The sequence below is a fragment of the Lycorma delicatula genome, chromosome 8, assembly GCF_047948215.1.
Source record: "Lycorma delicatula isolate Av1 chromosome 8, ASM4794821v1, whole genome shotgun sequence".
NCBI lineage: Eukaryota > Metazoa > Arthropoda > Insecta > Hemiptera > Fulgoridae > Lycorma > Lycorma delicatula.
The window spans coordinates 17,304,548-17,319,994 of record NC_134462.1 but is presented as its reverse complement, the minus strand read 5'-3'; positions in this window follow the sequence as shown (position 1 = coordinate 17,319,994).

The window sequence follows — 15,447 nt, the reverse complement described above, 5'->3', positions numbered from 1 at the left end:
TAGTTACATTATTTTCTACTATTATTTGCTAATGAATATCAAGTGGTTATGAAAATGTTGCATCAGGCCATTAACATAATTAAATAATTAATGGTTATAAATTTTGTGTCAGTTAATTAAAAAAAATCTTGTTTCATAGTATTGTTAATAATTTAAAAAAGTATTTTGTAACTGATTGTAGTAACTTTTTTTATATCTACTATTCTGTAAGTACAACATGCATAATTAGATTAATATCAGAAAATGTAAATTTAATATTTTCAGTATACTTTTCTAGAAGCATACATGAGGTTGTAGGATAAGTTTTCCAGATTTTTAAAAAGCCAATCAAAAACTAGTAATTCATAAAAAAACCTACAGGTGATTACAGAAAACATGAAGATATTGTAATCAATGTCTGATTATATTTGGTTGGCAAACATACATTTTGATGCTTGATTATTCCCTCCTACAGTTTTTGTGGGATTCGATTATTATTCCAAAAAAGAACTATCATTTGGCTCTCTCATTTAGAGATAAGGGAGAATTTGTGTTGAAGGGAGACCATGTTGAAAGGAGTAGTGTATATGTGGGTTTCCTGTAATTAGGCACAGTATTAATTTAACATTTTTTAAGGCATTCACTAATAATAAAATTTACTCGAATGAGTTGTGAAAAAAAAGCTTGTCTTTAAAGATTTATTATGAATATTTTCCAGAAAATCATTGATTTTAGTACCATAATAAACATTGTTAATTTTTTGTGTTGCAGTTTATATGATAAATATATGTAGCATTACAAAAAGTTATGTATAAAAAGTGCTTCTATTCGTACCTGTTTTCCTTTTAGTGCAGTTTCAGTATAACATTACTTTAAGATAGCATTTTAAAAATGATCTTTATGTATTTTAAAAGCAAGAATTTTTATGTGTCATTTAAATAATTTTACACATTTTTTCAGTCATCAGTTTAAAAAATTAAGCTATCTTTTGTAATGATAGGATTGTTATTTGCAATGAATTATGTATTTTAATAGGGTGGCATGATTATGCTGATTAACAGTTTTTTTTTTAATAACTGTTAGGAAGAAAATTGATTGTGAAGTAATTGCAGTGTTAAAATCAACCATTAGCAGCATTTTTTATGTATAAATAACAGATAAAATTTTGTTCTTAAATTTTAATAAACATTAATTTTTTATTTTATGAACAAAGTTGAAATTGTACTGCTGGGAAAACAAGCAAAAGACAAGAGTCTGTATGGATTTTTTTCTTTAATTCCTATATATTTTCTTTAAATAAATTGAAACTTAAGTTTAATATATTTATTACTAAACCTAATTTTTTTCATGCAGAAAAAGTAAGTTTTTAATATTGCTTATTACCTCAGTTTTCTCATAGAGGCAATAAGCAATTACTCTTGTGTATTACTGGACTGTTTTATTAAACTCTCATATTATTTAATCTATCCATGAGGTTTTTATAACTTCTGAAGAAATTATAGGTTCGGAATCATTTTTAATACCTTTATAAGAGAAATATCAGAAAGAACTTAATTCATAAATTTTATTTTCCAATTCCAATGTTTATTATTATTATTACTCTATTTTAAAAATTATACAAAAATAGCAGTACAAACGTACGTAAAAATGGAGAACACTGGTCAAATTGTGGTTCCACAAATTTTTACTATCCTTTATTTCATTAGTTGTGCAGATTTTAGAAACATTTGTTCAGGACCATGTATATCATGGTTTTACTTTATCTGTTTTAAAAACTAATTGATCAACCTTTGTTATAAGGATTATTACATCGTAAAAATATAGGTTGGTTAAATATAGTTGAGTTGGAAGTAAGTCTTTAAATTTTTTTATTTATTATAAAATGTATTCATTGTTTGTACCGGCAATTAGTTCCAATCAGACAGTGATCTGAAGTAAATTATGATTTATTAGATGTTGAATTATACTTATTTAATAGCATTTAGAAATTATGTGTTACTGCCATTTTTTTTATATCTAGTTATTTGAATTTGAAGATCTTGTTATGATTTTTTATCCATTATAATTTTAAATGAATGTAGAAATTGATAATGTTTATCTCTTTGAACTTATTCTGAGTAAATTATTATTACAATTGTTTTAGTACTTTTAATTTTCTGGTAGAATTTTTTTATATTATTTTATACATTAATCATATTGTGTATATATTTTATATAATAAATTTATTTTTTAAAGATAATCATTTTAGAAAAAAAAGTATAATTTCAGATTTTTATTTTCTATAGTGAAAAACGCTTGTTATTAAGAATTATCATTCATTTTGTTAATAGTTTAAATAATCAATGTATTCAAAACTAATTGTAATTACAAATTAATATAAGTACGATAATTTTGCCTTCACTTTATTATGAGCTTTTTTCAAAGTTCATGATTGTACGTTGAAAATTACAAAAGTTCTATATTATATTCTGATTATGTAAACCATGTAAATCATAACTTTGTAAGGTGACTGGCCTATAATTCCCAGATATATCATGTATTCTACAAAAAACAGAAGATGGAACTTGAAATTAATGAAAGGCAGAAAATTAGAAGCAACTCATGAATGAATGTTATTTGTATGATTTTTAAATAAAAGAGTAACATTATAGTAAGTAGAAATGTATACACAGTGTACAGTTAATAAAGATAATAATTAGTTAATAAGTGATAAGCGTGATATATTGTTTAGATTAAGATTAGTAGACCATGAGAATAAGATGTTGATATTTGACCAGAATGTAAAAAGACAAAAAGAGACATACAGACAGACAAACCAATGAAAAACCCACAGTGGGTATGTACAACATAAAATTATTTGGCTACTTATAAAGGGAATTCTAAATAATTATGATTTATGTAGTTTTGCATAGACCAAACACTGACATTGATGATGATGTGTTTTTCATCTAAATTTAAATGTCAAGTATAGATTGTGTTGTACAAATTTCTTCTGATGAGATAAAATTACATATTCTACGTTATTATTTGTCGTCATATGGTTACAGCAAACGCTATCAAAAATTCCAGATTCCAGATTAAAAAGATTAAAATCTGTACTATCATCAAAAATAAAAGTTCAGATTATAAGAATCTACATAGACAGAAATTGAATGCCCTTTATTACACACAGAATAAATGCAACTCTGCTATCTTAAATGAAGCCTTCATAACCTAGCAGTTATTTTTTATGTTAGAAGACGGACATCCATATGATCTCCCTGGTGTACTGATAATATGGGCATTCTATTATGCTATATTTTTTCTATAGAAAACTGACGACTACATTCATGGGATAATGTAAAAACCCCATTTTTGCATGAAGTTAAAACTTCCTCATTCTATTTTTAGACATGTCGGTAAGCACCACAAAACCTACTTTAATTCAAAACTAAAAACAAAGTCGTATTATGGATGCTATGTCCCAGTATTTCTTGATCATTCAGGGCTTCATGCTCTTGTATTCAGCATGAAATTTTTGTATGAAAATAAAACTATGAAGTTTTACAAATGTTCCAAAATATATTATTTCTGTTGTGTATAAAAATTATTTTGTGATCTATGACAAGGGGTACTACTAGGAGAAGTAGAAATAAAAATAACCATTAATTAAAGCAAGAATATTAATTATTCATGGTTTATTTTTAGGCTGTTACCGAAATTAAAAATGATTCTTTATTACGTCAGTTTAAATTATTTTTTTTAATTGTAGTTTTTTTATTGAAGCTTAAGTTAATATTTTGTAAAATATAAAATATATAATTTTTTACATAATTGCTGCTGCTGAAATGATAGTTTTTAATCTGTCCTGCTCTTGTTTGATGTATCAATTGTTATGTCTTATGATAGGAAATAAATTTAAAATAAAACTACACATTCCTGAATAAAATATCTTTATCTTAACAAGAACTATATAAATTGCATTAAAAAGAAGTTTCATTATATTACTTAACTAAAGATTTTTTAAGATGCACATATTAAATTAGCAAAAAGAATAAATAAAATTTGCTTTCTTTGCTTTACATTGCATTAAATGCTTCTAAGCATCATAAAAAAAACCCTTTTTTTTGTATTTTGTCATTATTTATTTTCGGACATCAAGAATTTATTTATTTTTTGATTTCTTTTTAGTAATCGTTATTTCAAATGAAAACTCTTATGGTCTCTTAAAAATAAAATGTTTAATTATCTGCTTTTATTTACAGATGTATGTTAATTGCACAATATTTCATATTAATGAAAGAAAACATTTTACAATACATATACAGTATAGTAAAGTTTTATATCATGATGATGTATTATTATTTAGTACACTTGTCTATAACTGAAATTAAAAATTAATTTATTAATCCTACTTAAAGTTATGAACAAAAATTTAAGTTTTCCACGTAAAAAATATAATTAAGTTTCATCTACAAACATGAAGAATTTTTAGTTATGTTTTAAAACAGAAATTATAGATGTGTGTAGAAGTATGAATTCTTTTCTTTTTAGAACCAGTTCTAATACAAATTAAAAAAAAAATGGAAAAAGAATTTATGTAATTGTTAAATATGTTAAAATAAAGTTTAAGTAAATATAATAATATAAGTGATAAAAAAAACAATGTAAGAAAATATTTGTATATATTATATAGATTTTAGGATGTAATAATTAATAATAATATTGTGTTAATCTATTATAGAATGATATTATTATTACATTATCATTATTGTAATATTTAAATATTGCATTATAATTAAATTGTAAATTTAATTATTTCCACATCTCTAATGTTTTTTATTCCTTTTTTCCTTATGATTTTAACAAATTATTAATAACTTTATTATTACAGCAATAAGTTTGACTAGAGAATGCTACGATAAATCTTAGAGAACAACATTTACATTATTACATTTGTTTTACCCTGATTATTATCCATTCAATCGCAAAATTAATTTTATCATTATCTAAATAATGATAAAATGTATCTTTAAAAAAAAAATCTATTCTCTAAAGAATGAATTGATATTCCTTCTGATTTTTTTATACTTTTGATATATAGTTAATTTTATTTTTGTAGGAATGTGATCACAATTTACCAGCTGTTGTAGAAAAACATGAAATTTAGTTGCAAAAATTTAATAATCAGCAAAAGAGAATATAATAATCTCTCGGGCTAAAAACGTGAAAGATTAAAATCTGTTTTCCTTGTTTGGGAAAAAGGTTTATAGCAAGCTATGTGCCAAGAAAATGGACTAATCAAAGTGAATTATGATTCAGTGGTGCGAAGAAAGAAAGAGCTAATGAAATGATGATGAAGGAATATTGGGCAAAATCAAAAATAAGCCAAATCTAAAGAAAAGAAAAAAAAAAAAGTATTGTTTTAAAAAAAATGAAGGTAGCATCATAATTATGCAACATGAAGTATGACTGACAATTCTACTCTGGTAACCTACTGACAGGGAACAAACTTAAAATGAACTAACATATACATACATGCCTACGCATTTGTGATCAAGTATGACCTTACTCTAAAATTATAACATCTGTAGTGTAGCCAACTATTCATTCAAAAAAATATTATTTTTATCATTTTATCTATAACTTTTAAATCAAGGTATCCTTCAGTTAAAAAATGCAATAATCTTAATTTACACAAATTTTTATAAGTCTTTTTTTTTATATTTCTTTATAAATTATCTGCAATGATAAATTGAAATTTTTGACCGTACATTTAACAGAACCAAATTTTTGGAACGTTTTCGTTTTATACCACCCAAAAATTCTTGCTCAAATCAACTTAAAATCACTCAGAAATGATCAACATAATAATTATTAGTTGAAAAAAAAATTTAGGCAAGAAGGTAAAAATTTTTTTTAATTTTTGAAAAAAAAGTTTTTTATCAAAAAGCTTTTGAGTAAAATGAAATAAGCCAAAAAATGAGTAAATGAATGTATATAATTTAACAAAACTTTACCTATGCTCACTAACCTCGACTTTTTCTGTTTTATAGCAATTCTTAACTGTTTTTGTCGACTAAGAGCGGTTGTAGCTCTTAGTCAACAGACTGTAGCTTTAGGAAAATCATCATAACGATCCATTCCACGCATTAAAATGTGTGCAAAAATTACGGCAAAACACGGGATTGTACAACGTCAGCAGGCTCCTTACTCTCTACATGGCTACCTGCGATTTGGCTCTCTCCTAAGTTTAAAATTCTGCTTAAAGGAAAGCTAGTTGAAGACAGAGAAGAGATCAAAAGAAATGCGAAAGAGGACTTCGGGTGAAAATGATTTTCATAAAAAAATGACTGAAAAATGCTTCCAACAATGGAAATATCGCTGGGATAAGTGTGTTACATCAGAAAAATTTCACTTTGAAGAGGACAAGTCATTCATAGAACTATAAGTGTTTTTGTTTCGATGGTCTCAAGTCAAATACGTTTTAATCATACATATATAAAAAGTGTGATAAATTTATTGGAAACATTATATTATATTAAGTAATAATAAGTAGAAGTAAATAAGAAAAATAACGAGACATCTTTATTAATGTAAATAATTTAAGATCAAATACAGAAAAACTTTAATCTAAATTACTTAGTACTTGTATATTTAATTAGATTTTATTTCAGAATAATTATTTTTAAAATAGATTATTTTTTTTAACAGATTTTTATTTAGTTTTAATTTTTTTTATTAAGGGAAAAATTATGTGTAAAAAAAGTCTGTTTAACCATTTGAAAAATGTTGTCATTCAAACTAGAAAAAAAAACATCCTTTTACATTCTACTACTATCCCAAATTGTTTTAAGCATCTAGGTCAAATGAAGTCACCTTAAACGAATATAACTTTAACTGTGCCAAAATATATATTGGGCATATATAAATAAATAATTATATGTCATTTAAATAATATAAAATTAAATGTTAAGTAATCAACAATTTTATTATTATTATTGTTCACTTTTTCTATGCTCAGTTCATGCAAACATGGGCATTTCGTGATTAAACTGAAAATTGAAATTATCTCAGGTTGAAAATTTACGATAAAATTTAGGATTTCATTACAATGCCCTTTACAATAAAGAAATTCAATCCCTATTAATTTAATAAATTTAAAGAATGAGTTCAACACCTGAAAATAAGGTTCGAATATTTTCTTTTTTTTCATAAATAATTACAAACATATATCTGTTTATTGAAAGTATCAGTTCTGACATTTATTGTAATCCAACAATATTTTCCAAACCTCAGTAATCATATTTACTTGAGTCCTAACTGTTTTTAATGAATGGTATTGACGTTAATGATATTTAATGACTAATTCCCGACAAGAAACATAAAGCACAGCTTTTATATTTTAGAAACCTGAGTTTATTTGTTAGACACCTCATTTTTTTGTCTTCAGTAATTTGACTGGTTTGATGCAGCTCTCTACTAAGATTCCCTATCTAGTGCTAGTCATTTCATTTCGGTATACCCCCTACATCCTACATCCCTAACAATTTGTTTTACATATTCCAAACATTGCCTGCCTGCACTATTTTTTCCTTCTACCTGTCCCTTTAATATTAAAGCAACTATTCCAGAATGCCGCAATATGTGGCCTGTAAGTCTGTCTCTTCTTTTAACTATATTTTTCCAAATGCTTCTTTTAAATTTAAAATTTAATTATTTAATTTTTTAATTTTTTTTTTTTACACTTATGAACATTATTCAGTGGAATGTTACGAGGTATTCGGTCCCGCATTGAAGATATTAGAGTACTAGCGCACACACATGATCCACTAATCATGTGTTTCCAAGAGACTCACCTTCTACAACATGACCCAATTACACTCAGAGGATACTTCTGTGAGAGATGCGACTGCCTAGTAGACAGTAGGGAGAGTGGTGGAGTAGCGATTTTCATGAAGAATGGGGTGTCAGCTACAAGAATTCAACTAACCACTCTCATTCCTGCTATTGCAGTAAAGGTCTCTATTCCCTTCAAATTGCATATCTGCAATCTGTATCTCTCACCGAACACTGAGTTCAGTGCTTTAGATGTCTCAAATCTCCTCACGCAAATACCATCTCCATCGTTAATAGTAGGAGACTTCAATGCCCATGATATCTCCTGGGGCTCAACCTTCTGCTCCACTCGAGGAAATATGATAAACAGATTGAGACAAGACTTTGACCTTTGCCTACTGAATAATGGATCACACACATTTATGTCCTTATCAAGTGGTAATGTATCTAACCTTGATCTCTCCATATGCTCACCGAATGTGCTCCCTCATTTTAATTGGTCTGTTTGTGATGACTTTCACGGCAGTGATCATAGACCAATTATTATTGGTTTCGGTGTAGACTGCGAGATTAAAAGAAGGCCACGGAGATGGATTGTTGAAAAGGCAGATTGGAACGGATACCATAAAGCATTCCAATCTCAGTATGACGATGGAGCGAACATCCTCGACCAATATTCTTCTTTTACGTCCATGATACTTGAGAATGCCAACAGATATATCCCACAAACATCGGGTAATCCTAGACGTCCTTTCGTTCCATGGTGGAACGATGATTGCAAATATGCTATTAGGAATCGACGGCAGGCACTACGCAAATTTAATCGTAGGCCTACAACAGAACATCTAAATTTATACCGCAGGGCTAGAGCGGTGTGCCGTCGAGTATTCTTGGACGCTAAGAGGAATTCATGGACGAAATACGTGAGCATTATCTCACGCACTACTCCCACGTCTACTGTATGGAAGAAAATTCGTGCAATTTTCGGTTCACCGAAACAATCTATTCTCGGTCTTATTGATGAAGGAGAACTCCTTTCATCATCCTCAGAAGTGGCAAATAGTCTAGCAAAATCTTTCCGCTTGGTGTCTCTTACCTCATCATATAATAACGATTTTTCATGGCTTTCTATCTCCAGAACAGTGTGGTTTTCGACAAGAACGATTTTATATTGACCATTTAGTGTCACTAGAAACAGCCATACAAAACGCTTTCCTAAATCGGCAGCACCTCGTCGCTATCTTCTTCGATATAAAAAAGGCGTATGACACAGCCTGGCGACGTGGTATTCTTAACACTCTCAAAGAATGGGGAATCAAGGGCAATATGCTTGCTTTTATCCGGGGATTCTTAAATCACCGAACGGCTCGTGTTCGTGTGGATAATTCGCTCTCAGATAGTGTCATCTTGGAGAATGGAGTGCCCCAAGGTAGTGTATTAAGTGCCACCTTATTTTCTGTAGCCATAAACGATATTACCAAATGTGTGCAGGCTCCTGTCTCATGCTCTCTATTTGCTGACGACTTTGCTATCTACATTGCAAGCCGTTCAGCACCTACAGCAGAGAGACTACTGCAGAACACTATATCTCACCTTGAAGCTTGGTCCAGGATTACTGGTTTCACATTTTCATCCGAAAAAACAAAATGTGTAGTTTTTTCTCGGCTACGAAACCATTCTATTCCGCAAATATTTCTGAACGGAGAGACTATTACTATCTCTACTTACGTCAAGTTTTTAGGTTTATTTTTTGATAGCCGTCTTACTTGGGTCAAACATTTAAAAGAATTGAAAACAAAATGTTCCAAACTTCTAGATATGATGCGAGTCCTTACTAACACCAATTGGGGAGCCGATAGATCATGTATGATACGTTTTTACTATTCCTTTGTTCGCTCCCGTTTAGATTATGGTTGTGTCGCCTACTCTTCAGCTCGTCAAACCGTGCTTAAAATGCTGGATAGTGTACATCATGCTTTCCTTCGGCTTGCCACAAGCGCGTTTAGATCAAGTCCTGTCGCAAGCTTACTTGTAGACTGTGGTCAACCATCACTTTGGGATAGACGAGACCAGCTCTTATTATCTTATTTTGCTCGTCTCAGAGGACAGCCAAATCACCCGGTTATTGACTCGGTCTTTAGAAATCCTAATCTAGGAAAGTATGAGGACCATCCACGTCGTACTGCACCTGTAGGTGTCCGTACCTGGCGTCTGCTGCAGCATATAAATGTTGACACACCGTCATTCTTTCCTATGTACCCTTGCTCATATCCTCCGTGGAGAATAAACCTCATAAATTTTAATTTTGACCTGACTACATACAATAAACAATCAACACCATCTATTGTCTTTCAACAAATGTTTCAGTGTGTTCTCTCCAAGATGAAACCAGACGCGGTTGTATACACTGATGGATCGAAACAAAACGATACAGTTGGGTGTGCATTTGTTGTCAATGAGAGAACTTATATGTTTGGTCTACCCGGTATTACGAGTGTGTTTACCGCTGAACTATACGCTATAAATAAGGCTCTGAACATCATTAACCCTAAATATAGAAAAATTCTTATTTGCAGTGACTCGTGTAGTGCTCTCCATGCCTTAAAAAACTTTTATTCTAAACATCCTATCGTCATTGAAATTTATAAGGCAATCGCTGAGTTGAATAATCGCAACACAGAATTAAGTTTTTGCTGGGTCCCTAGCCACGTAGGGATTCCAGGTAATGAACATGCAGATTCCGCTGCCAAAGAAGCATGTAACCAGCCTCCTTTCACCACCCGAGTAGCTACTTCTGATTTCATTAACTATGTAAAACAATTATTAAGAGCAAGCTGGCAAGGTGATTGGACGGCTACCATTGATAATAAACTCCGTCAGATTAAAGATTCTGTGTTACCATGGGACTCCTCATACAGAAAACCCCGGCGTGAGGAAGTAGTTCTCTGTCGATTGCGGATAGGACACACGAGGGTCACACACGAGTACCTGTTTACAAGAGGACAACCACCTCTATGCGCACGATGCAACTGCCGCGTGACTGTGCACCACATACTCGTGGACTGCGTATGTTATGCGGCATTACGTCGTAAATTTACACTACCCAGTAACATCCGTGGTATCTTGTGTAATGATAAAGAGGTTTTAAACCGGATGTTTCTGTTTTTACGTAGTATAGGGTTAATACAAAAAATTTAAATAGTATGTATTGTTTTGTAATTGTATGTATTGTCCTATGTATTGTTTTTGTTATCCGAGTAGCGAGCCTTTTACACTCCCTATCGGAATTTTTTTTTTTATATATATATATTCATATTTTTTTGTTTTTTTGTTTGTTTTTTAAATTCGTCTGTGATATTAGTTGTAAGATTTTTGTGATATTAGTTGTAAGACTTTAAACATAATAGTTTTAAGTTTTATTTCTTGTTAGTTTTAAGTTTTATTTATTTTTAATATGATAGTTTTTAACGTAGTTTTAAGTTACATGTTAGTGTTTTTGTTATCCGAGAATGGGCCTTTTACACCCATTCCGGATTTTGCATCCTGTGATAGTAGTTTTAAGTTTTAATTAATTTTACTTTTACTTTTATTTATTTATTTTCCGGGCGATGATAACGATCAATCGTTTTTCGCCTTAAAAAAAAAAAAACAAAAAAAAAAACACTTTTTGCACACCTACTAGCTTCAACGGCCAGCTGTGAAATGACGTTCGGAATGGAATGGAATGGAATGCAAAGTTGGCAGGAGTCTATTACTCCCTACTTTATCGCAGAACCTGGACAGAGTCCCCCTTGCTGCCGGATCATTCTAATCGGGCTTGTTTTTTTAAAAGGTTATTTTTAATCTCGGATCTAATTTTTCAATTTTTGTCTATTATTATTTTAGTGAATTTAAGACGGATTTAATTGCATTCCAATCCGTTGTTGAACCAGCGTTATCGAACCCATTTCATGGGCCGACCGCGGAAGGCTAGGCTTATAAAGCCTGTCCTCCCGACGTAATTCCCCTTCAGACCGTCCACTGAAGTCCTTTCGGTGCTAACTCTTTAATAGGCTAGCAGGAATACGCCACAACGGGGCACTAGCTATAAGGAGGGAGCAATGCGTCCCCTTTTCCGGAGGAGTCGCAATTGCTGGGTTATTTTGTCTTATTGTAAGTTTTGAAATAGGAGAGGTTGTAGAAGCTCTTCATCCGCTTCTGGTATGGCTGCCCTTCAGGACGCATCTCTGCTGGGCTCTGTTCCGGACTCCAGTCCGTGATGTTGAGGCGAGTGGTTGGTCTTCCTTCTTCTTCATCTTCTCCCTCTTCTTCTCCCGAAGACCTCTTCGTTCTTCTTTGGCCTGCACTTTCCAAGAATTGGTAGTAACCGAAGTTACATACCATTAACCTTGTAATTCCCGAAGCCCCGAAGGGCTGAACGGGGGAAAGTGCAGGTTTCTTCGTTCTTCTGTGCTGTCAGTGGCTGCTGGGCAGGTGTCTGCTGGGCAGGTGGCTGCTGGGCTTGCGACTGCTGGGCTGATGGCTGCTGGGCTCGTTCCCTCTTTCTTCTTTCTTGAAAGGAAAGGAAGGTAATAGGGAACTTACAAATGGTGGTACCTATTCGCGATCGCGGTTTTGGGGCGGCGATTTTCTGGAAAGAAGTAAACAGTAATTATTCACTCCACGTAATTATTAACCTTCAGACACACGTGTGCCTGAGAAGGGGTTGGGGGGACCGCGTGGCCGCAGTGAAGAAACCATTTGTTTTTGTGGTGGCTGTTGGTATTTGCAACAAAAGAAGCAGAACACACACACGAAAAAAAAAAAAAAAAAAAAAAAAATTTAATTATTACTTTCTTTCGACTGGCAGGATGAGACGGCACGTCGAGTCGTTCCACATCCACACTTCTCCCGTTTCTGAAACAAGAGAAACAGAACAAAACACACGCGTAAAAAAACAAAAAAAAAACGCGTTTTTGTTGTATGCGCGACTTACCGTATTTGAAGACTTCAAACTATATAACTCGCGAAAAACTATTCACTCGCGACCCCGGAAACGCGTCTGACGCACTATTCCGTTTGTGGCTCATGCGATATGGAGGCCCCTAAGCCTGGTTTGTCAATTTTCGGCTACCGCACCGCACCATCACGGTGGCTCGTCCAGTACGGCGTGAGGCCGCTTCCTTACAACTGTCGGAGTTGGGTCCTCTCGGCAGATGTCCCGAAGATGACTGTGTTCGGACACAGCCGCTCTCCCGAACAGTCTGCGCGCCTGCGCCACCCCCACCTCGGACACGGATTGAAATCTCGCATCAGATCGGAGAGTGGCGTTCCTGACGAACCACGGAGCTCCAAAGATCGTCCGCAACGCGATGTTTTGGACGGCCTCGATCTTCTTTTGAAGCGAGGAGCTCAACACTGCCCCCCATGCCGGGTAAGCATATGTTAGAATCGGCAGTACGTACAGCCGAAAAATGAGGAGCTTAGTTGCCAGTGGGTACGGGCTGGCACTGTTCAGCACTGGGTATAGCGAGGCTCTGGCGGCCTTAGCCCTCCGGGTCGCATGCTTGTGTGCTTCTTCGATTCCAAGGGAATTGTTCATAAAGAGTGGGTGCCTCCTGGACAAACAGTTAACCAATATTTCTACAAAGAAATTTTAGAAAGATTTCGTAAACGAGTTCTTCGTGTCCGTGCCAACGTTGCTGATAATTGGATTCTGCATCACGATAATGCGCCATCCCATATTGCTCTGTCAGTACAGCAATTTATAATTTATATATATTTTCTCCCCTGAGATTTCCAGCTCTCTGGTCGGTTTTCGTGTCTTGCATGTGAACATCACGGCCACCGATTTTTCACCGTTGACCCTGATTCTCCAAATGTCGAGCCACGGTTCCACTAAGTCCAGCTGCCTTTGGAGCCTCCGGACCGCGTAATCCACATTTGCGGATTCGTAGAAATATGCCGTGTCGTCTGCGTAAAGGGCCGTTTTGACCCCTTCCGACAGCGGCATATCGTTCACGTACAAAGTGTACAAGAACGGGGAAAGTACTGCTCCTTGGGGAACCCCAGCGGCTATTTCTCTGGTGGAGGAAATCGTTTCCCCTACGCGCACGACAAAATGTCGGTATGTCGTTCGGCCTGAGCCACTGCGACTCATATACCTTGAGATTTGGGACGCCAACGCTATCTCGTGCGCAAAAGGCTCACTACCATTAGAATATATATATATATATTTACATTCTCTAGTTTCTTCGAAGTATATAAACCGTTTTATTTTTTAATGTTTTTAAAATGTGGGGCATTTTATTATTTTATTTTTTCAAAAGGAATTTGTAAGCCTACATTTTCTGCTTAAGTTTATTTCATTATTATAATTTAAGTTTATTAATTAAAGAAATTAGATTATTACTTTCGTCGATATTTTTGAATTTTGAATGATATTATCTAACCTATATTCCTTGGTCTTTAGTTTTGTTATTGCCAACTTTACCGGTTTGTTTAAAGGACGTTTAACGTCATATTCGAGATAACGATATATATATATATATATATACATATACATTTCTATATTGGCATTGCGTTGTTTTATTACTAAGCGATTTCTTTTAGTGATTGAAATATCATTACTGAAAAAAATAATTAATTAAATTTATTTAACAAAATTGTAGAATTCTAATTTTCCAATTGGAAAATTGGAAAATTGGAATTGGACATGGTCCTGGGTTGAAATTCAGTAAAATTATAATGATTTTTTTTTGTACTTGACAAATAAAGTGTTGTTTATAAAAAGTAGGCTTATAGTTAATCTACATTAATAACCAATAAAAAAATGTTTTTTTTTTTGTGTGAAGGAGAAAATAAGAATAACAAATTTAATATGTTTAATAAATATTAATATGTTTAACAGAAACCTCAATCTAGCTTAGTAGCTTCTTGATTAATTTGTGGACACTCGTAAAAACTCCTATGACAGAATACTGTAATTTATCTTACAAACTAAGTAGCGGGTGAAAACACACTTACGTGCAATTTTCTAAAACATTTTTAAATTTAATTCATCGATCCATCAGATAGGATTTAAATTTGTTTTAAATCTATCTTGAACCATTTCAGTAATCTGAAAAGATTGATTACAATGTTCTCAATCTTATCACACACCTTTCTTTGATCACGACAGACTAAGCACGATTGAATCGTTCAACTTATAAAGATTTTCTATATAAAATGTACAGTATGCATCCCCAATGAAAAAACTTATTTTTTTATTTATATTTCATGAAGTGTTTGAAAGAAAAAAATTAATTTTATATCATATTAAACTTAATTCTTTATTATGCAATTGTCTAGAGTTTCACATTATCTGAAAAAAATGTGTAGGAATTAGAATAAATTATACATAAAATTAACATAAAAGTTTTTTCCATTTTTCGCCTTTACTCTATTTAGTAATATTACCGTATTCCTTGACTTAGTAAAGGGATTCTAATAAAAACATTTAAAAAAAATCAGTATCTAATATTTAAAGAACTGAGTTTTATTTGTAGCAAGTATTGTTAATCATTTTTTCGGCTATCATTTAAAAATTAAAAATGTCTAAGTAAAGAAAGGAATTTTTTACTGAACAATCTCTTATAACAATACGAGAATTGTATCGTACATACGAGTATT